Source organism: Panthera tigris, chromosome A3, assembly GCF_018350195.1.
Source record: "Panthera tigris isolate Pti1 chromosome A3, P.tigris_Pti1_mat1.1, whole genome shotgun sequence".
NCBI classification, from domain to species: domain Eukaryota; kingdom Metazoa; phylum Chordata; class Mammalia; order Carnivora; family Felidae; genus Panthera; species Panthera tigris.
Genome location: NC_056662.1, coordinates 56,293,725 through 56,316,962, shown reverse-complemented (window position 1 = coordinate 56,316,962; position 23,238 = coordinate 56,293,725).

The window sequence follows — 23,238 nt, the reverse complement described above, 5'->3', positions numbered from 1 at the left end:
GGAAATAGAGGGGTGGGAGGCGCCCGTATATTTTCCTGGGGAAGTCTCCCAAAAGAGAGATGGTTTTTGAAACAAGTGTTAAAAGACAAAGTAGGATCCTGGGTGACAAGATGTGAAAGGACGTTCAACACTGGAAAAAAAAAAATGGCACGAATAAGGTCAAAGTCATCAGGAAGTACTTGCTCTTTCTGAGAAGAGTTCTCTGAGTTTCTAGTACAGTCTGCACAGAGTGTGGTGTATCGAGCAGGTGCACAGCATCGGAGAACTTGTCAGAAGCGCAAATTCTCATGCCAAATCCCAGTCCTGATGGGTCAGTCTCTAGTGGAGGGGCAGAGGAATCTGTGTTTAATAATTCTTACGCATGTTAAAAGCTGACAAGTCTGATATAGGAAGGTGGTTCTTAAAATTAAGGCATATCAAAATCACCCGTGGGGCTTATTAAAAACGTCCAGCTTTGGTCTTCATTCCAGAGTGTCTGATGCAGCAGGTCTGACGTGGGCTTCAGAACTGCACTTCTAGCAAGTTCTTGATTATGCCAATGCTGCGGGTCCGGGGAACATACTTTGAGAACTACTGACATAGGGACGTGAATAACCAATGGTGAATTTCCAAATGTAGGTTGGGGCCAGTTTACGGAAGGATGAAGTGACAAGCACAATTCTAAAGTGGCTCCCAGGATTTCTGACTCCTGGCATGCAAGCATCTTTTTCCTGTTATTCAAACAAACCCTGCTGCTTTGAAGGGATTTAACAGATGTAATTAAGGTCCCAAACAGTTGAGTTTCAACTGCCTATCCAAGTAGGCCTGGACTAATTACTTGAACACTAGGTTAGTCTAAATATAAGAAATGGAATAAGCCAGAAATTCAAAACAGGGGGAGGATTTGACATGCCCCTAGAAGTTCCTATTTCAAAGGATGCAGGTAGCCCCTAGGAGAAGAGTATGGCTCCAGGCTGACAGCCAGGAACTTGGAACCTCCGTCCTATGGCTGCAAGGGATTGGTTTTTTGGCTAAAGACAAAAGTGAGTTGGGAGGCATATTTCTTTTTTTTTCCTTTAGAGCTCCCAAATGATAACTATCAGCCTGACATCTTGATTTCACCTTTGTGATAACTGAGTAGACGAGCCCACCACGATATGCCACACTTCTGATCTCCAGAAATTTTTGGTGTTGCTTTAAGCCACTACTGTGGGGCAATTTATTGCCCAGTGATCGAAAATAAATTTAAAAAGAAATGTTGTCCTTAAAAACCTTTGTACTTCAAATTCAACTCCTAAAAACTGGAGAGTCATTCAGTATTTCTAAGCAAATGCATATTTCTCTTCCTGTCTGCCTTTAAAGAGTTCAACTCCTGGAACCATGGGGGGCGGGGGGTGGGTAGGGGAAGGTTTAAAGAATGCAAGAGTGAAGCTGGAGTAAAGAGTCCTGAGGCCATTATAGGCATCCATGTCAACAAAATGACTTATGGGGTGCCTGGGTGGCTCAGTTGGTTAAGCAGCCAATTTCGGCTCATGATCTCCCGGTCCATGAGTTCGAGCCCTGTGTTGGACTCTGTGCTGACAGCTCAGAGCCTGGAGCCTGTTTCAGATTCTGTGTCTCCCTCCCTCTGACCCTCCCCTGTTCATGCTCTGTCTCTCCCTGTCTCAAAAATAAATAAAACGCTAAAAAAACAAAACAAAACAAAAAACCAAAAAAACCCAAAATGACTTATATCTGAAGGAAGCAAATAGCGGTGGGCTTGGTAGAAAGAGGAATTTTTGAGGGACTCAGTGTGGCGGCTGAGGGGAGAAGGTACTCAGAAGCGTTTCTGGCTTCTCACTGAGTCAATCTCTTAAAACTCAATGAGAACAGAAACTCCAAATAAATTGCAAGAGAGTCTTTGAGCAAGTTCAAAATAAGAATGTATTTTTAAGTTTCAGACAGAGGAAATTAAATAAAGGGAAGTCAAACTAATTATTTGCCCAAAGCAACAACTGAAGACAGAAACGAAAAATTATTTTGTAGGACCTATTGCGAATGAAGTGGGATCTACATTTCTTTCCAATGGCTACCAACTTTTTCTTTAAAAGAGGTACGATGTACCTTTAATTTCATTTAATATCAGTGTTTTTTTTTCTCTAAAATCGCGATATGAAGACTCTTGATCCTTAGATGTCAAAGAACTGAAAAACTTCCAAAATAAATGTTTCTGCGAACGAACCGTATGCCCCCGGGGTTAAAGGACCATGAGACAGTCTTAACTAAGTCGTATGGTTTTCAGCTCTTACCCTGATAAATGGCAGGTCAAGGAGGGTTATATTTAATAGTATATTCCTCAATGAAATGTCACTTTTTCCTCAATGTGTCCTCTATGTGAACTAATTAAAATTATGTCTTGCTGCAGCATCAGCCCACCAAATTGCTGACTTGTTGTCTTACCACCTGCTACAAAATGAATGCTGTCGTGTGATAAATGTGAGATCTTAAGGGCTCTGTGACATGCGATGTAATGTAAGGTCTTTGCCATCCACGGTTCTAGCTGCCCCCCCCCCTCTATTTTGTGTTATTAATACTCACTCGTATCAGATATGCATAGAAATTGCTTAAGTTGAAAAGGTATGGCTACAGCGTTCTTGCCCAAATTCAAACAAATCATGCCTATTTCACTGAACATGCTAGAATCTCTCAGTTCTAACCAGTGGGCACTAGGGAGGTATTACGTAGTTGTACATTTTTAACTGCTAGAAGACTGTGCTGGATACGTATCATTTAGTCCTTCAAATTTAAAAGTGATATCTGACAAAGAATTTCAATAGGTTAAAAAATATACTCTCAATAAGTATAAAAGCAACCTTCCCTCCTTCTCACCTCTCCCCTCTCGTGCATTTCATATCTGACCAATGAAACCAATGGCAAGAATTTATTGGATATGCTTGCAGAACTCTTTGCCTAAAAATGCATGGTTGACCTGATTTCAAGAGTAAATTTCTTGGGATGCGTCTGTCTTGATGCTTATCGCGTATGAATATAACTCAACAGATGATTTTTTTTATGCTAAGCTCTACCATGAAGACTAATATGATATTATGGTGAAACTTTTTGATGATCTACAATATCTAATATTTGAATAATTTCACAGAAAGACAAGTGAGTAAATAAATAGAAACGTTTTGTAATTACACATATTTTATTTTTATAATTGGAGGCCTTTTTCCCAATTGTTAGAAAATAGAAAGATTTGGTTTAATTAACCTTTATGCATGCACGGTAGCCTTTACTCACTGAGGAGCAGATCTTTGTGAAAAGCTGCCAGATTTCATTATATGCTGTCTTGGAAATTTTCCTGAGCTAGAACTTATTATTTATTATTTTGGCAACAGAAGTGACAATAAAAAGGCAATTAATAGATTTATCAATGTGTTTTTACTTGCACCGTGAATAACTGAAAGAAATTGATCACACTGTACGGCAGTATAAAATATTCTATAATTCTGGTGTGGCAAAAAAGGGAAGCTTCTTTTACGTAGGGTTTTGTTTTGTTTTTTTATAATGCTATCTTCAAAAAAAAAGTCATTAAAACCTCTGACATATTATACACTAACAATGTTACCAAGGAAACAAAATTTTAAAAATTACCAAATAGTAATTGAAATGTATAAAACCCACTTTTATTTGCTATGAAGTGTAGAACCAGCTTTACAGTGAACTTTATTGAGGAATCAAGATGATGTTTAAAAATCAAACTCTCCCAACTATTTATTGCATTTTCCTTATATTGTCATTATTCTCAGCCTGACCTCAGAGGCAACCCCTACAAAGTTTAGAACCTGTTGGTGTAGGGTTTATGAAAAGAGCTCCAACAAAAGGTTTTCTTATTTCTGAGTAGACTCTATCATTCCTTTGTTTGATAACCGCAGACACATCTTCATCTACTGGTTTATAAGTGGGACCAGCTGTAAAGCATATTATCAATAAGCCATCATTCTCTCTTCCCTTCAATCAAATTTTTCTACTTCAGCACTAATGCATAGAAGTTACCTAGTCGAGAAGTTTTCTAAATATGTAAATCTTTCACATTTAGTTCATCTAATGCCATGTATTTTGGTCAACATAAGTGCTAACTGCACAAAGAAAACCAGTTCTCAATTCAACAATCCAATTAAGGAAATATTTACAGAATCTATAATAGAAGGAAGATTTTTGTTGGGATGCTGCAAAGACAAGTAAGACAAGATTACTGCACTGGGGATTTAACTTATTCATGCTTTCATTCAAATGCTAATGTAGAGTTTACCACACTCAGATGTTCCTGCGCCCCACAAAATCCATACAATAAATTCTCATAGTTAAAGGACTTGTCAATGTTTAGGAGTTATCATTTCTTGAATGTCTACTATATGAGCAGCACTTTGCAAATATTACCTCTTATTGTTAGGACAACTCTGGTAAGCAGATTAGGAAAAGGGTTCAAGAGAATACATCACACAAATTGTAGCAGATACAGCCTGGCTTGGAATCTGGAATATGCCATTGGCATATTAACGACGGCTACTTTTTGCAGCTATGATGAGGGCAGCTCTGCCCTCTTGAATCTGGGCTGGGCTTGGGGACTGAGTTAATTGATAAAGTCTATTGGAAGAGGTGGCTTGCCAATTCAGCATCTCACCCCTAATTGGGGTGATAGGCCCTTCTGTTTCCTTTTGGAACATTTGCTCTTGGAATGCTCCCTCCTGGAATCCAGGGATCAGATACAGGTACTCTGGTTACAGCCATAGCTGACAACTCTCAACTGCTGGCCGTGGAAGTGAACCCTCTTGAGCATCCAGTCCTTTAAAAGTGCACATTTTTGGCAATCCCAGCAATTTAACCCTAAGCCCTCAGCTCTTATTAGAATCCAAAACCTTGTAAGTCAGTGCCTTCATTTGTTTTGTACCCTTTGAATTTTCTTTTTTATTTTTTTGACTTTTATTTTTTTTTTCTTTACGGAAACTTCTATTTCTTTCTTTCACAATGGGCCATGGATTAAATTTTTTTTTTAAGATTTAAAAAAAAAATTTTTAACATTTATTTTTTTTTTGAGACAGAGAGAGACAGAGCATGAACGGGGGAGGGTCAGAGAGACAGAATCTGAAACAGGCTCCAGGCTCTGAGCAGTCAGCACAGAGCCCAACGCGGGGCTGGAACTCACGGACCGCGAGATCGTGACCTTCGGTTGAGCCGAAGTCGGGCTCAACCAACTGAGCCACCCAGGCGCCCCAAAATTTAATCTATAATTTTTACATACATTTCTACATGTCTATACTATGAGGATCATCCATTTGCTTCTTGAAAGATTTAATCACTGCGGTTCTAGAATATTTTCCAACTCAATTCAGCAGTGTGGGAAAAGAAGTAGCACCTATTAATGGCAGGTGTTAAAGAACTGACAAAACAAAGATAGCGGATCCCAGGTAGTCATGGTTGTTGCTGAAATCAACGACAAAGGAGTTCTGCTTTTAAAAGGAAGATACCATATGTTTTCACTCTTAGGTGGATCCTGAGAAACACAACAGAAGACCATGGGGGAGCGGAAGGGGAAAAAAAAAAGTTAGAGAGGGAGGGAGGCAAACCATAAGAGACTCTTAAACACTGGGAATAAACTGAAGGCTGATGGGGGGTGGGAGGGAGGGGAAAATGGGTGATGGGCATGGAAGAGGGCACCTGTTGGGATGAGCACTGGGTGTTCGATGGAAACCAATATGACAGGAAATTTCATCTTAAAAAAATAAAATAAAACAATCTTAATTACAAAAAAATGAATAAATAAAAGGAAGTTCTCCTGGAAAAAATCAGGACACCTAAGACAAGAGCAATACTGTATTCAATGTGAATAAGAAGTGAAAGAGTTAAAGGCTATCTATTGCGATCCAAAAGAGAAATTTTGAGCTCTTATTCTGAGAATGTTTTATTTTTGCATGGTGATCAGATTGAAAATTCAGATTTACTTGTATATATTTTGGTGGACATTGGCGATGAGGAATTTTATGAGCTATATCTGGAAATCATTAATAAGAGAGACCAGAATAACTACTAGATATGAATTTAAAAGGGGAGACGATTGGTAAGTAAAGAAAACAGAGCAATGACCTTGGGATTATTACTAAGAAGTACAGACTGTATCAGTTCCTCTCCTTATTTCTGTTAAGTGAGGCAGAGTAGAAGATTCAGCCTTGCATCTTTGCAACTATTCTACTCATTTAAAAAAGATTCACATGTAGTTGGGTTTTAGCAGATTTAAATTATAGCCTGAGGCATAGCTGCATGTTTTATACAATACTATTACTTATGTTTTTCTTGTGATTTTTTGCATAAAACAGGAATGATTCTCTAAAGCAATAATTATTCAACGGCATCCACGTATTAGCAACAAAAACAATAGTAAAAGGGAGTGAGGCAAATTTCATACTTCACTTTACAGTGTCCCACATGGTGGGGAGAGTCTAGTATTGATAGGCCTACAGGTGGTGCACTCAGAAAAACCTGAATTGGAATCCTGCCCCCTGCCCACCAGCTGTGTGGATTTGAGCAAATATAATTACCCCTTGTGCTCTCAGTTTACACATCCATAATGTGTATCCATAATAGGATATAATAATAGATATCTCAGAGAGTTCTTCTGACAATTAAATAGGATAATGTCTAGCGAAGTGTCGGGTACGTCGTAAGTCGTCGGTATATATTAGTGATTTTATAATTGTACACAATCCAGAGCAGCTTCTTAGGAGGTAATGTCATTGAATTATTGCCCATTTAATAGAAATGATTTAACTATATGTGATGCATCAGAATGAAGTGACCCTTTATATTAAGGCAATGAGGAAAATACCAAAGTGGGAAGGAAGAGGGAGAAATATGGAAGATGAATTTCATTTTATTACAACATAGCCTACATACGATTCTGAGAGTGTACGAAGAGGTCTCTGTAACCTTCAGAGAGTTATTTAATATTAATTAATCTTATTAAAATATTGATTGCAAATACTACATGACGTTCAACACATACTCCTGTTATCGCTCACACGCCGGGTACTTTCCAGGACCACCTTTGATGCCTCCTTCTCTTCAGCTCATTCCAGGTCCGGGTTTCATCGGTCCTGCGGTGTCTCATGCCTGTGTTCTTTTCAACACAGCCCTGGCCATCTCTTCTCCTCAGGCCAATTTCATCTCCATTTAAATGTATGTTTTTGCCTCCCATCCACTTCTACAGCTTCCAACGGCCCACCCTTTCAGTCTCTATTTTGTACTCTACAAGATCAACGGCATGCATGAGAGCCCATCACTCACCAACACCACACCCTGAAAGTGTTTCCCCAATGCCCACACCATAAAGCTCACTCCTTGTGCCATTTTTGGCCTTTCGTGATCTGACCGCAGTGACCTTTCCCAGTTTATCCCCTAAAGTTACAAAGGATATGCAGGTTTGAGAAGCCTGTGTTCTGGGTGATTAGTCATGTGGTGCAGAGTTGGTTGGGAAGTGAGTGAGATCAATGGGCCGCGGTGACCCAGGGACAATGGAGGGACAAAGTGACTGGCATGTCTACAGTGAGGCATCTGAGAGGATGGGAATTAGTGACCTGAGAGAGAGGAATTCAGATTTCTGGGACTGAGTAGTTCCATGCCTTTGTGGGTCTAGAATGTGACCACCAGCATAAACCACTCTTCTTGCAGTGGAATGACCCATTTGATGACTTTGAGAAATGAGGTGCATATACGGTGCAGCCTCTTTTCTCTTTATGATCTACCTGATTGTAGGGAGCATACTCTGGTTTGCCATCTGAGCCATACGTGTTATAGATAAAAGTTCTGCCCCCTATGGGACCCCATTGCCCTGCGCTATCTGTGACTGAGGGCATGAAGGGCGTCTTTTCCTGGAGTTATTAGGAAGCTCACTGTTTTTCATTGATCTAAGCCATGTTCTCCAAAATAGCCCTTATTAGTAATAATTTATACGCCATCTCCATCTGTCTTATCTTTTGACTGGCCTCTCAATAAGTTCAGAACCGGAAGATTACTTATTAGTTTGGTTATTATGTGGCTTCTGGGCAAAAAGTTAACATCGATGGACAGTCAAGTTGTGTTCAATTTTAACAGTAAGAGAAATTTTATGTGCCCTGAGATATAACTGTATAGTCAGCCCTTAGGTCAAATTATTTTAGACCTAGAATAAAGTGCACTATATCATATGCACTATACTATATGTTTTTAATAATCACTTAGCTTAAATTTAGAGAAATATTGTACACATGGTAGTTTGTGTGGATCTCATCCCATACTGGCTTCCCCTATTTATGACACCCTACAATAGTATGATATAGTTAACACAATTGATGAGCGAATATTGTTACTTATTATTAACCAATGTTCGTGATCTATTCAGATTTTCTCAGTTTTTTTTAACCTAATATATATATTTTTTCTTTTCCAGAATCCCATCCAGGATAGCACATGACATTTAGTCACCATGCGTCTTTATTTATTTTTTAGGTAGGTTCCATGCCTAGAGTGGGGCTTGAACTCACGACCCTGAAATCAAGATTCACATGCTCTACTGACTGAACCAGCCAGGTACAGCCATTACCACGTCCCTTTAGACTCTTCATGGCTGTGGCAGTTTCCCGGACTTTTCTCATTTTTAAAGACTTCAAGAGTTTTGAGGAGTACTAGTCAGGTATTTTGCAGAATGCCCTTCCATTGGGTTTTGTGTGTTATTTTCCTTATGGGTAGGACAGGGTTATGAAATTTTAGGTGGAAAACCACAAAAGTAAAGTGCCATTCTCATTACATCTTATCAAGTGTACATAATATTAATATGATATTGCTGTTCATGTTAATCTTGATCACCTACCTGGCTGAGGTTGTATTTATCAGATCTCTCCATCATAAAGTCATTCTTTTACCTCTACCCCCTTTCCATACTTTACTCTTTGGAAGGAAGACACTATGCAAAAATCACGCATATGAGGTAGGGAGTTATGCTTCACTTCCTTAAAAGTGAAAAAATGAAATAAATTTTTCCACGAGGGAGATTTGTACAATCAGCGGCGCTTTCAGTTGGCTCATGTTTCCCTTTGATATTGATCCATCATTATGGATCATATGGATTATGGTTTTGTTTGTTTCATTCTGTTGTTGTTTCTATCACTGTAGGATATCCCAAGATCATCTTGTATATTTCCTGCTTCAGTCCTATCATCAGCCAATTAGCCATTTTTGCAAAGAAACTGAGTTCTTTGCATTGGAGAAATCAAGATCTGGGCACTAGATATATTCATTGCCACTTTGGTATCTTTGGCTCTAGGTGACAGAGCAAGGAAACCTATGTGTGTATACTAGCTCATGTATAGACACTATAAATATTTCTATATGCAACCATCTGTATCAATATTAAGCTAAACCTGATTTCATATAGATCTCTCAGCTGACAGAGCAAGGAAATCTGTGTGTATACTAGCCCATGTATAGACACTATAAATATTTCTATATGCAGCCATCTGTATCAATATTAAGCTAAACATGAGTTCATACAGATCTGTCCAACATCAATCCTTTACCATATGGGTCATTCTAACCTTCTAGTCTTTCTTATCCTTAAACGTCCACACAACAGTGAGAAAACTGGCTCCAATTTTTCATCATAATTTACATAATTGTTCAATTTCAGTAAGCATGTATAGAGGTTTCAAAACTGTTAATCCACATGTCTGATGAGAACCAACTTTATCAGCTAGAATATAGTTCTTAGGTACAATTTCTTTTGTCTTTATTCTTACAAACTATTCATTTCAGTAAAATGTTAACACTAAGCATTTTTCCTTTATGTTTTTTACTGATGTTTCATACACTTTAAAAATAATTAGATCTTCTTTATTGTCACATTTAAATTATTTATTATATTTAAATTATTTATTATTTAAATTATTTGTTTATATTTATATTTAAATTATTTTATTATTTATATTTAAGTTATGTATTATTAAATTTATATTTAAATTATTTATTATTATTATTACAGCATTCTTTGCGCTGTCAGACTATATGGGCTAATCAAATGCAAAGTGTCTTGTATCCATCACATCACAGTGTTATAGACCCTTTTTTAAATTTTTTTTTTTTAACGTTTATTTATTTTGAGACAGAGAGAGACAGAGCATGAACAGGGGAGGGGCAGAGAGAGAGGGAGACACAGAATCAGAAGCAGGCTCCAGGCTCTGAGCCATCAGCCCAGAGCCAACGCGGGGCTCGAACTCACGGACCGCGAGATCGTGACCTGAGCTGAAGTCGGACGCTCAACCAACTGAGCCACCCAGGCGCCCCATAGACCCTTTTTTTAAAAGAAAAAAAAGAAAAGAAGAAAAGAGACAAGACAAGAAGAGAAAAGAAAGGAAAAGAAAGGAAAGGAAAAGGAAAGAAAAGAAAAGAAAAGAAAAGAAAAGAGAAAAGAAAAGAAAAGAAAAGAAAAGAAAAGAAAAGAAAAGAAAGAAAAGAAATGAAATATAAGAAAGACCCTATGTTCCCTATTTTCAAAACCACTGGCAGCCACTGATCTTTCTACTGTCTCTGTGATTTTATCTTTTCCAGAACGTCATATAAGAATCTCCTGTTATATGACCTTTTCAAACTGGCTTCTTGCACTTAGTGATATTCATTTAACATTCATCCATATCTTTGCATGGTTTGATAGCTCATTTCTTTTTATCACTGAGCATTATTCCACTGCCCGGATGCACCACAGTTTGTTTATTCTGGTTGCTCCTGGTTGCTCCAGAGATCCTGGTTGCTCCAAGGTTTTTGGAGATTATGAATGAATTGCTGTAAAATCTCTCATGCAGGTTTTTGAATGAACATACATTTTCAAATACCGTAAGTCTTAGTTGGGTAAATAACTAGGAGTGCAATTGCTAGATTGCATAGTAAGACTGTTCACTTTTTGAAATTGCCAAACTCTCTTCCAAAGTCACTATACCATTTTGTATTCCCACCGGCGATGAATGAGAGTTTCTATTGCTCTACATCCTGGGCAGCATTTGGTGTTGTAAGCTTTTTTGGGTTTTAGATATTCTAATAGATGTGTAGTAGTATCTCATTGCTATTTTCAGTTCTGTAATGACGAATAATGTCAAGCATCTTTCCGTATGTTTGTTTGCCATCTTTATATCTTCTTTGCTTATTTTTCAGATCTTTTTAGATCAGATCTTTTGCTTATTTTTTAATTGGGCTGTTTGTTTTCTTATTTTGACTTTAAAAATTCTTTGTATAATTTAGATGTAAGTCCTTTAACAGATATGCATTTTGCACATATTTTCTCTCAGTCATTGACTTGTGTTTTCACTCTTTCATGTATCTTTCAAGGAGCAAAATTTTTAAATTTCAATGAAGTCCAACTTAACCAGATTTTTCTTTCATATATTTTGATTTTAATGTTGTGTCTAAAAACTTGTCATCAGAACCAGAATCACATATATTTCCTTCTAGAAATTCTAAGTTTTGCATTGTATATTTATCTGTTTTGTGTAAGAGAGAAGGTTTCTGTCTAAAGCTCATTTAAATAAAAATTTGCCTGGGCGGGGCGGGGGGGAGGGCGGCACATATAAACATCCAGTGGTTTCAGCAGCATATGGGGAAAATGCCATTTTATTTCATTTAATTGCCATTATTACTTTGTCAAATTAACTTGTGTGGATTTTTTTCTGGGCTCCTATCTTGTTGCGTGTTTTTCTACGTTTCATCAATATTATGGTCTTGTTATTACTGCAACTTTATAAGTAAGTCTTGATGTTGAGCAGTATTAGTCCCCCAACTATGTTCTTCTTCTTCCTCCTCCTCCACATCCCTCTCCCCATCTTCCTGTTGCCCGTCTTCCTCCTTCCTGTCTCCTCCTCCTCCTCTTCCTCCTCCTCCTCCTTCTTCTGTATTTTGCTAGCTCAATTATGTCTCTGTCCCTTCCAAATAAACTTTAAAACCAGTTTGTTGATATTTAGAAATAGTTTGCTGGGATTTGTATTGAGGTTTTGTTGAATCTATAGATCATGTTAGGAAGAATTGACATCTTCACAGTCCATGAACACAGAATACCTCTTCTTTTCTTTAGCTCTTCTTCAATATCACTCATTAGTGTTTTCCATAAAGTTTTTTAACATATTTTTCCTTACCTTCATTTGGGTCTCCAGCTATGGAGATAGGTGGCACAATTTGCTTTAACAGAGAACAAAGGCTCTGGGGATACAGTTCTGTCTCTCCTTTGCTTCCAGGCCCTGTTCTTAGGTTTCTCTTAAGGTGTCACAACTTTCTCTTCTCATATGATGAATTCCTTCCCATGTGATCCAACACACAAAGCCTCCTCCATTCAGGCCCAGATTTGTTGGTGCACTAGGATGAGCTCTACTGACCTTCCAACTGAGATTCCTGGTGCGTTTTCCATGAATACCTTCTAGTCCATTGGTATTGCCATTTGGTTGATAGTCTCCAAGTCATGGTGGCCATGATGACTGTCACTGAGACATAACTTAATGAATGTTTATAGGATGAATGAATAAATTAGTGAATGGACATACTGAAGACATGTGGAAAAGAGATGCCGTAGTTACATGAAAAGGCATCAAAGGTGGATTAGGATCACCCACAACTTTTACCCACTATACTACTTTAACCAGAGCTGGTCTTGATAGTTCTTTTGCAGTATCTTGTTTGGACTCATCTCTGTGCTGACTTCTCTAAGGCAAACGCCCTTAAACTAATTATATTGCTAGTTATATTGTAGTCAATCCTTGTACATATCTTATTTCTTCACAGAAAATATTTTAAAGAAGGTGATTCTAATTCTGCATTTTTTTGGTGGTTCTTACTGTAGTAGTTTTCATGTTTAAATATGCAATAAATAATTTTTCAGTGGATTACCCATGTTTCTGCCGAAAGAATAAATGCACAGAGTCCAGCTGCTCTGATTAAAAAGGTACCAATTACTTTAATTCGCATTTTTGAAAAAAAAAATACAGTCACTTTGTCCTTTTCCTTTTCATTGGAGCTAATCCTTAAATTGGCGAGTAGGACAGAGTCAAGTCTCAGTTATAAACAGAAAGAATTTCTTGCAAGGTCTTAAAAATATAGTCAAGTCGAGTAGTTCGTAAAGTCCTTTGTTTACCATTTTCTACTTTCTGTTTAATTTTAAACTCACTCCATTTCCATACAACCTATAAGCCAACAGAGTACGACTTAAATTCATACATTCGGTATCCTCTAACGTGCAGAAGGCCTAAACCCCAAACACAAACAGCCAGAAGAGGGATGATAAATTGTTTTGTTTGCAGACTTCAGCATGCTCTAGAAGGAAGGGAAATTCTTAATGGAGATACAGAAACAAGGAGCAGCATATGTGGTTGCCACGTCTTGATTTGGATTCTCAAGGCTGATCTGCTCACTTAATAATGGATTGACGATTGCATGGATGTCAGGCACACCTCTATTCAGAAACAGGTCAGTGCTTACTGACTGTGATTCAAAATGTATCCCTCATTCTTCCTTATTGCTCAGGACACCAGGCAAGACAACTTTTTTGTGCAGTTAGCACCTCATTGTGGCATTTATCCAGTATTGCTATTAAGTACCATCAGTTGGAAGAAAGAGGGAAAAGTTTAATGCGAAAGGCCATGTTTCTTTTTGCTTCTTATAAAGCAGAAGTCAGGAAGCTATAGCCTATGGATCAAAAACAGCCCACCCCCTGTTTCTCTGTAAATAAAATTTTATTGGTACACAGCCATGCTCCTTTGTTTATGTACTGTCCATGGTTGCTTTTGCACTGAAATGGCAGAGCTGAGTAGTTGTGGGAGAGACCATATGACCAACATATTATTTATTATTTATTATTTATTAGTCTGTCTTTTAAACAAAAAGTTTGCTTGTAAACTTGTAAAGTCCTTGTAAAACCTTGATCAAAATAGAAATTTTTCATGATGATGAGTTAAGAACATCTTTTCTCCTTAGCTTTAGTGCCTATCTAATAGCATAAAATGGTTGCCTAAATATTTGAATAAAGGCACTAAGAAATTAATACGAAATCAGATTTCCTATTGCCATCAACAATGGCTTTTATAATCATACTTTTAAAACTGTTATCATTTTCCATCATTGTGGGTAAACACAGTTTAATAATGTTTTACAAATGATTCAAAGACCTTGCTTAGTTCTGGTTTTCCTAAAGAGAATTATTTTGCTGGAATTTACAAGCAACATGCCATTTGTTGTCAACTTTTTTTTTAAACTTTTTTATTTTTTGCAGCTTTTATAGCATGGGCTTGACAGCAATAGGCCAATGTCTCTTCTTATTGAAATAAAGTATTAAGTGTTAGTGTCTAGGACAAGGTGATATTTCAAAGGGCAGTGTATTTATAAAGTGTTCTTTTCTGGTTTCAAATTCTGCATTTTACACAAAACTACAACTGCTGACTTCAAGAATAAGTTTAAAACTAAGAAGTAGAAATCTAGAAATGAAGAACATTCTAAATATGCTGAATCTCAAAGCTTGCAACTGAAATCTTCGAGGAAAATAGTTCCCCAGCTTCTGTGAACTAAAGCTTCTGTAATCTCCAAAATACCTATCAAATTTCTTCCATCATTTCACTTTAAAGTACATGTTAAAGGCTGAATTTCTCATCTTAAGAAGCTGTTCATGTTTTACTCCTGCCCCTGCTCATATTTGGCCCAAATGGTAGGATCTGCCCTTTAATAAGATGACACTTTTCATCTCACTTTTGCCCTGACCTCGCCTTTAGGACTTATTTTCAATCTCTTACTTCCTATTGCTTCGTACGTATTTAAAATCTGAATTTCGCCATCTAGAGCCATCCAGTCATTTCCTTTTCCCAGCCTTTCTTTGTTTTTCTTTCTTTTATTCATCTGAGGGGCATGGGGTAGTTATTTCTCTTGCCCTCTTAGTTCTCACTGGACTTTTCATTGTGCTGGAAAGACTTGTTTTTCTGCTACATCAAATTCCTGAATCCTGATAGCACCTTTACAGGATGAATGGAATATTACCAACTGTTGTTGTTCCATACCTGGGGCAAAACGAACTGCTGTTGGGGTCATTAGAAGAATCCTCGTGCTTAACTGTAAACCATGGTCCCATTTCCTTTCATATGATTCCATTACCCATATGCCACATATGACAATTTTATAATGCTTGCCCAAATAATAACTTCAAAGAAATTCAATCAATGTTTAAGTTGATTTAAAAAACTGAACTGCAATTAGCTTAATTATATATATGTATATGCATATATATATATATATATATATATATATATAACATTATATATTATTTTAACATATTTTTTAACATAGTCTTAAAAAGCACCAAACCAAAGGAGCATGTCAGAATCTCAGGGATGACCATCTAGAGAATGGAACCCTGAATCTTTCACCATCTCTCAAACAACTGGCTTCACAATCCCCTACAGCAGCCTGGATTCTTCCACTCATGGAACATTTGGTTTCTAACCTTTAGTTTCACCACCCGGAGTGGCTGAGCCTCTTCCTTGATCTCAATGAGAAAAGTTTTGACTCTAAGAGGTCAGACTTGGGTTCTGGGCCAGGTTATGCAATTGAGACACAGAAACCATGGTTACAAGATGATCAGGGGCAATGTTCCTTCATCAGGATAAAAGATTGTTCTTATAAGAAAATACGATGGACAACAGAGCAATGATGTCCACTGCTGGCAGTTACTGTGTAGTGTTTTATTTTTATTTTTTAAATGTGTATTTATTTCTCCGAGAGAGTGTGAGTGGGGATGGAGCAGAGAGTGAGGGGGACAGATGATCTGAAGTGGGCTCTGTGCTGACAGCAGAGAGCCTGATGCAGGGCTTGAACTCGCAAACCGTGAAATCCTGACCTGAACCAAAGTTGGAACTTAACCAACCGAGACACCCAGGCACCCCTGTGTAATGTTTTAATGCCTATTTTTTCACATCATTTTTCTTCTCTAAACGATTATTTCTGTAAGGACAAATCTTATGATATCTGTTTTTCCAGTGCCTCATACAGGTGCATAATAAAAAATCAACCAATGTTTATTGAATTAATGAATGAACAAGATTTATTTTGAGAAAACGAATAGTGTAAAAATGGGGGGAAAGAAAGCATCATCCCATTTACTGTTGGTCCTCACAGCTTTTTGTTTCCCTTGGTGTTCTGTGTAACTCAATCCATTTGGGTCCTGGATTACAATAGTGTTTTATCCATCCTGCTTAACGTGATCCAGAATCCAATGCCAGCACCGCACTCAAAAAATAAAATATAATAATGATATATTTCACATGCACTTCAGTATCTCCCTGCCATGAAGAGGCTAAAATTTATGTGCCATCTTGGACTAATAACTCTTTCCTTCAGGACATCTCAGATTTTATCAGTGCTCTTGACCTTTCCCCTTCCACTCTGACAGCCCTAGAGACTTCAACTTTACTTGAGCTTGACTGTCAATTCCAGGAGGCTCTCTTATTTTTTGTCAGGTTTCTTGTCTCGCAATCAACCTAGGGTGGCCCTGTCACAAGCCATGGATTTCTCTCCCATCTCCCTCCTTTGCCAGCTCCCTACAGATGTGTCACTTGAATAGAGATATGGTAAGTGCCTGAGTGCCACTACTTATGGATTTATACATAATTTAGGAACTGGTGTCCTGTAGTGAATCATTTCATGTGTTTTCCCCCAAAACATTCAAGTGTCCAATGCCACCATCAGTTCATGTTTTTTCAGCATGCCAGAATAACTTCAAAACTAGCCACACTAAGCACAGTCACCTCTTTTCATCTCTTAAAGGCTGCTTTACTCTGGTCTCCAAATTTTAATGCTTATTCCAATACTTCAATGAAATTAAACTTCCGAAGATCTCAGATATGATAGCCCTCACAGGTAACAACTGAAATGTAGATCCTATTGTAATCATATTCATATTTCTTGAAGATTGCCTTATTATCATCAAACCTGGAACAGATGGAATTATAAACCAAGAGTAACTGTTTAAGCCTAAATTCTGATGTGACACTTAGATGAGTCACTTCTCCCCTTTCCCTCTGCTGCAGGTTAAGCTAGAATAGAATGTCCCAGTGTGACGTAATAGGTACCTAGTGGGACTCTGCCTTTTTGTCCCAGACTTGGAGGTTGGAAGCACTTAGCTGAAATCGAGTAAAACTAAGTGATCCATATTCTGAGGCAAGCAACCAATAACCAGTGCCAGACTGCCTTGCCAAACAGGAGGCAGACCGCCATCATTAGCCACCTCTCCCAATCTATATTTAAAAAGTAAAGAAGATTGGGGCGCCTGAGTGGCTCAGTGGGTTAAACGTTTAACTCTTGATTTCAGCTCAGGTCATGATCTCACAGTTCATGAGTTCAAGCCCTTCATCGGACTCCAGGCTGACTGTGCGGAGCTTGCTTGGGATTCTCTCTCTCCTTCTCTCTCTGTCCCTCCTCCGCTCCCTGTCTCTCTCTCTTTCAAAATAAGTAAATAAACTTAGAAAAGAAGATAGAGGGGCAAGGACCCCTGAAAGTCATCAGTGTCCTAGGCTGCGTGGGCACTGGTGTTTATGTTGAGGAATAATGAGAGAACAATCAGAGCATCACCTATGGATGGATGGACTTCAAGAGCAGTGGCCAGCCTTGCATTCCCCTTTGGGATGTCACCTTAAGCAACAGACTTGCTCATCATCCCCTGTGCCTACTCATCAGGGAGAAAGGAATTAGAAGCAGGTGGCAGGGGGCAAGCATGAAATAACAATGACAACTGTCAGCAGACACACTTCAGGGTTATGGCAAGACTGTGTTAGTTGTCTGTGGACGCTACAGAAGATTCCTACCTTGGGAACCCATGCCAATACTACAGCCCAGAGAATAGACTCCAACCAAGGGCCTCCAGGAGCAAAACTTTATGAAAAGAAGTCCTGATGAGGGTCATAGGGAAAGGCTTTAAAGGGGTGAGTCAGGGGACTCTGCAATGGGGGGGGGTCTGGCAGAGCTCTTCAGAGATATCACTCTATACCACTCAAGTTTTGGACACTTTGTCCTCAAGGGTAGTCAGGCGAAGTTGTCATTAGTGAGAGATTCATCCGAAATCAACACAAAAAGGATCACAGTAGTTCAGAAAGGGGCTTGTTTTCCTACCCACCTCTTCAAACAGTCCTTACCAGTAAAGGATACAAAATCAGCAGAGGCAAGAGAGAAGGAATACTAGTTCCACACTCTCTTTTAGCTCTGTGTTCCTCAGGCCGGAAGTACAGCCTGGGTTGGGTGAGGGGAGCAGCTCTGAACTGGATATACCATTTAGGTGCTAGTTTTAATTACCAAAAGCTACAGGAAAGTAAAGAATGTGGCGCTTGCTCTAGCTATCGTTACCTGACATGACAGATTCAATAAAGCACCAAGGAATGAGAAGCAAAAGTCATAAAATATCAAGCATATACTTTATATAGTGAGGAGTAAAATGTGCAAAAAGGTCTCAAATAAAAGTTAGGAATTTCAACTGTAGTCTTGTCTCTGCTCCCAAATCCTTAAACAAGATACTTCCTTCTGTGGCTTATTGTTTATTTGGACAAAAATACTTCCTCCTTTACTAAGCAGGCTAAAACTCTGAAGATAATAGGACACATTGTCATGTGTATTAACACATTTCATAAAGTTAGTAGTTTTGCCGTGCTGCAGAACAAGTCACCAGAACTTGAACAGTATAAAACAATACTCGATTATTCGCTTACAGTTATGTAGGCTGAAATTGAAAGAACTGACAAGTTCATTTACGTTGTTGGCCAAACACTATTTGGTTCCTTCCACCAAACCAAATGGATTGAGGCTCCCATTTCCATGCTGACTGGTAGCTGAGGGCAATTCACAGCTCCTAAAGGCTACCCACGTTCCTTGACATGTGATATTCTCCCTCTTTAAAGCTACCCACTGCACTTTGAATTCCTTTACGCTTTGGATTTCTGACTTCTTTCATCAGTCAGAAAATGTGTTATTCTTTTAAAGAGCTCACCTGATTGGCTCAGGACCCCCTGAATAACCCCTGTATCTTAATATCAACAGATTGGAGACTTTCATTATATTTGCAAAATTCCTTCACAGAAATCTGTGTTTCATTGGAAAAACAGGGGATGAGACTCTTGGGGGAAAGCACTGGGGATGGGGTAGGGAAAGCATCTTTAAAATTCTGCCCCTCACAATAAATAGGCATTTAATTTTATTTTCTAAATTATCATACCATAAAATGTACCTTTAGCAAACTTTTAATGATGAAATAAATGATAAATGTGGATGGGAACAGAAACACTTATTCTATTTATAAATGAATTAGTTACCTCATTGAACTATGATCTAGTTTGCTTTTCATAAGCCCCTAATTATGCAATGACTATAGATGAGATAGGTAAATATTGGTGTTTTGGAGAAAATGATCAGAGTATTCAAAAATTCAGGTATGATCATATTTTTTTTCTTCACTGAAAAATACCAAAATTTGAAGTATATTTCCAGAGTAATTTGTGCTTGCACTTAAAGAAAATACAGTAAAACCTTGATTTGTGAGCATAATTTATTCTGGAAACATGCTTGTAATTCAAAGCACTCATATATCAAGGCAAATTTCCCCATAAGAAATCATGGAAACTCAGATGATTTGTTCCATTCCAAAACCGAAAAATATTCATATAAAAATGATTACAATACCACAATATACCAAAAATAGTTTTTAAAAATGCAAAATATAAAGAAAAATAAACAAATTAACCTTTGAAACCTTGGTGGCTGGTGCGAGAAAGACAGGACAGAGGAGGGTTATTGTGTAGGATGCTTTCGCTATCATTAATGGAATCACTGCTATCTATTGGCTCAGTGGAATCTTTTTCTTTTCGTGCAACTTTAACAAGGAACCTATCCAATGACACTTGCTTTTGCCTCCTTTTGAGAGTTTCATGGAAATGTGACATTGTGTTGTCGTTAAACAGATTCATCACTCGCGTGCTGCAGCCTTATTCGGGTGGTGTTTTTCTACAAGATTTTGCACTGTTTCTCACATTTTACACATCTCCCTAATCTCATTTGAGGTGAGGGATTCCTCTGCCTCTCTCCTCCTCCTCTGCGGATGAGATGCAGATGTAGACTTCTTATAAAATCTTGCAATTTCGGCCACTCGCATACCTCGTTTGTACTTCTCGATGATTTCCTTCTTAACTTCCACCGTAATCATCTCCTTCTTCTTACCGCCTTTCTCTTCAACGCTTTTCTGCATGGGGGCCATTGCATATGCCTGCATGGATATTGACTACAGTACAGTATTAATAAACTCTTGTCATGTACTGTAATTAATGTAACTGGCAATAAGGCAGCAAAGGAAAGGGTCTATATCTGCAGGCCATCTGACCTAGAATGAAGCAAAGCATTCCTAAACTCACTTTTGTATGGAAAAGCAAAGGACTGTCCATAGGGGCTTTGAAGTGACAAAAAATGCACTCGTGACAGTTGTGGGCACCTTCCCACGATCTGAAAAATAGCTGATTTCTGCCAAGCACCAGTGCATCCGAGCATGGGAGATGATCACCCACAATCCCGCAGCAAGATAGAGAGAGAATAGCCATTGGTTCAGTTGTGATCATGTGACATTTGGCATCGTGAACTACTCATATTGAAGACATCGCTTGTTTATCAAGTTAAAATTTATTAGAAAGGTTTGCTCGTCTGGCAGAACACCCACAGAACAAGTTATTCTCAATCCAAGGTTTTACTGTATATCAAAATTTCCCAACAGTGGGTGACCTACACAAGCATTAAGTTTCAATAAATTGCATATTCTTATGCAATACTTTCACGGAAAGACTTGCTCATGAACCAACCATGGATCTGAAGACTGACAGTAACTTCTCTCAGTGATAGATTAGACACTAAAAATAAGGCCTGAATAATAATTGAAGTTTTTTATTCATAGAGATTATTTCATAATCCATTGTGTGTGTGTGGAAAGCATTTTAAAACTTACAAAATGCTTTTACACACATTACTTCATTTTTTGCTTTACATAAAATAAAGTTACTCTATAACTCCTCCAAATTCTTAAAGTACTGACCATTCTTGATAAATTTGTTAGTCACGATTTTTCTTAAAAAACACACACAAAGGTGGGGTGCCTCGGTTAAGAGTCAGACTTTTTGGCTCAGGTCATGATCTTGTGGTTCATGAGTTTGAACCCTGCCTTGGGCTCTGTGCTGACACCTCAGAGCCTGGAGTCTGCTTTGGATTCTGTGTCTCCCTGTGTCTCTGCCCCACCCCTGCCTGTGCTCTGTCTTTCTCCGTCTCTCAAAAATGAATAAATATTTTAAAAAATAAACACACACACACACACAAGGTCATATTTTTCGGAATCTCACATTTAGTTACCTTCTCAATGACTACCTTTTAGGTGCATGGGAATTCAACGGAAGCTGGGAGCCTGTCTGTTTCACAACCCTGATGGGCTAATGATACCAATTTGTTTTCTATGTAGCTGTTGTTTTGTTTTGCTTCTAATGATTTCAACAGTGTTTTAGCTCCTTTGTCCAATTCCCACTTTTGGCAACTATTTCCTTGCCCTCATGTTTTACTACTCTCCTCTCCATCTTCTGGATTTAATCTTCCAGCACATGTCTAGTTGACAAGCTTTCCTCCAAAGTTTGACATCAACAAGGATAGTTTTTGTCCTCCTAATGTTCTCCTATGGTCTCTAATTTTTACGTTTCCACTACACAGAATCTCTGGTATGGGGTGGGAAATTGCATACTCATGTTGAATAGGGAACCACGTGGGAAATCTTAGGGAAGGGCACAAGAGAAGTCATTGCCTTGGAGAAAAACCAGCCACGAACCATGAACTCTCCCCCACAGGATATTGTGTACAAGTATGTATGCATCCTTGATAATCTGTGGACAAGATTTAATGAATTAAAGCCTAGGATCGTTAATTTGTAAATAGCATGTCTTAGAAATTCTTAACATCAACAATTAGGAGGGATATAAAATAATTTACAGGGGCATCTGGGTGGCTCAGTTGGTTAAGCGACCTACTCTGGCTCAGGTCACGATCTCGTGGTTCATGAGTTCAAACCCCAGTTCCGGCTCTGTGCTGTCATCACAGCTCAGAGCCTGGAGCCTGGTTCAGATTCTGTGCCTCCCTCTCTCTCTGCCCCTCCCCTACTCACGCTCTGTCTCTGTCTGTCTCTCTCTCAAAATAAATAAATAAATATTAAAATAATTTACAAATGAGAAAGAAGGGGTGGGAAGAGTATAAGAGAAGGGACGTAGTGTCGTGCTAAAAAATGTCTGTATCTGGAACCAGTGGAACCAGGCTTATCTCTGCCACATCCCAAATATGGGATCTTGGGCAAGTTTCACAACCTTTCTGAGACTTGGTTTTCTTACGTGGAACATAAGGATGATATTTCAAATACCATAAGTTTGTGTTATTTTTATACACGAGGATGATTTTATATGATAAACAAAGCCCACTGAAATACACAGGGACTTTTTAGACTTCATTCTCCCAATGTCCATTTATGCACTAGCAAGTCAAAGATAATTTGTGTCACTTTCTAAAACCTCTATCACAATATAAATCAACAAGATAACAGATGTATGTATTTCCCCCAAACTATCTTGCCCATATAAAATAATTGGGCGGTTACCAAATATGGAATCAACTTCTAAACTTTAAATTACTAATATGCTATTTTCAAGACGTTAAGCAAAAGAATTGCACCATAAGCACAAACAGTAAATACTGCAAGTGTTTAGATAAAGGGCCAAATGATGTTGTATTCTGGTTTCTCCCCACTGCACTATGACAAACAAAACATTCTGATCAGCTAGAGACAACTGTGGAAAATATGGATTTTCATCCATCAACGTAGTTCTAAATGTATCTACTTCTAAACACTAAAAAAATAGCTGAAGAATGAGTGTTGGTAGGAGACAGACAATTGTGTTTAATCCTTACCTTTTTGCTAACAGATCCATCACTTGGAAAGCGACGGGGTAGGATGGGTAGACAAATACACTCCCTAACCCTTCAGATGTTTGGTGAATTCTCTGTTCTTGGGATTCACTTATTTTATAAAATCCCCCCTCCCTCTTCTACTGCTTCATATTATCATTTGGGCTTCCTGGTGAAAACCATGCAAAGAATACGTAGTAACATGATGCTGAGACTGACGCA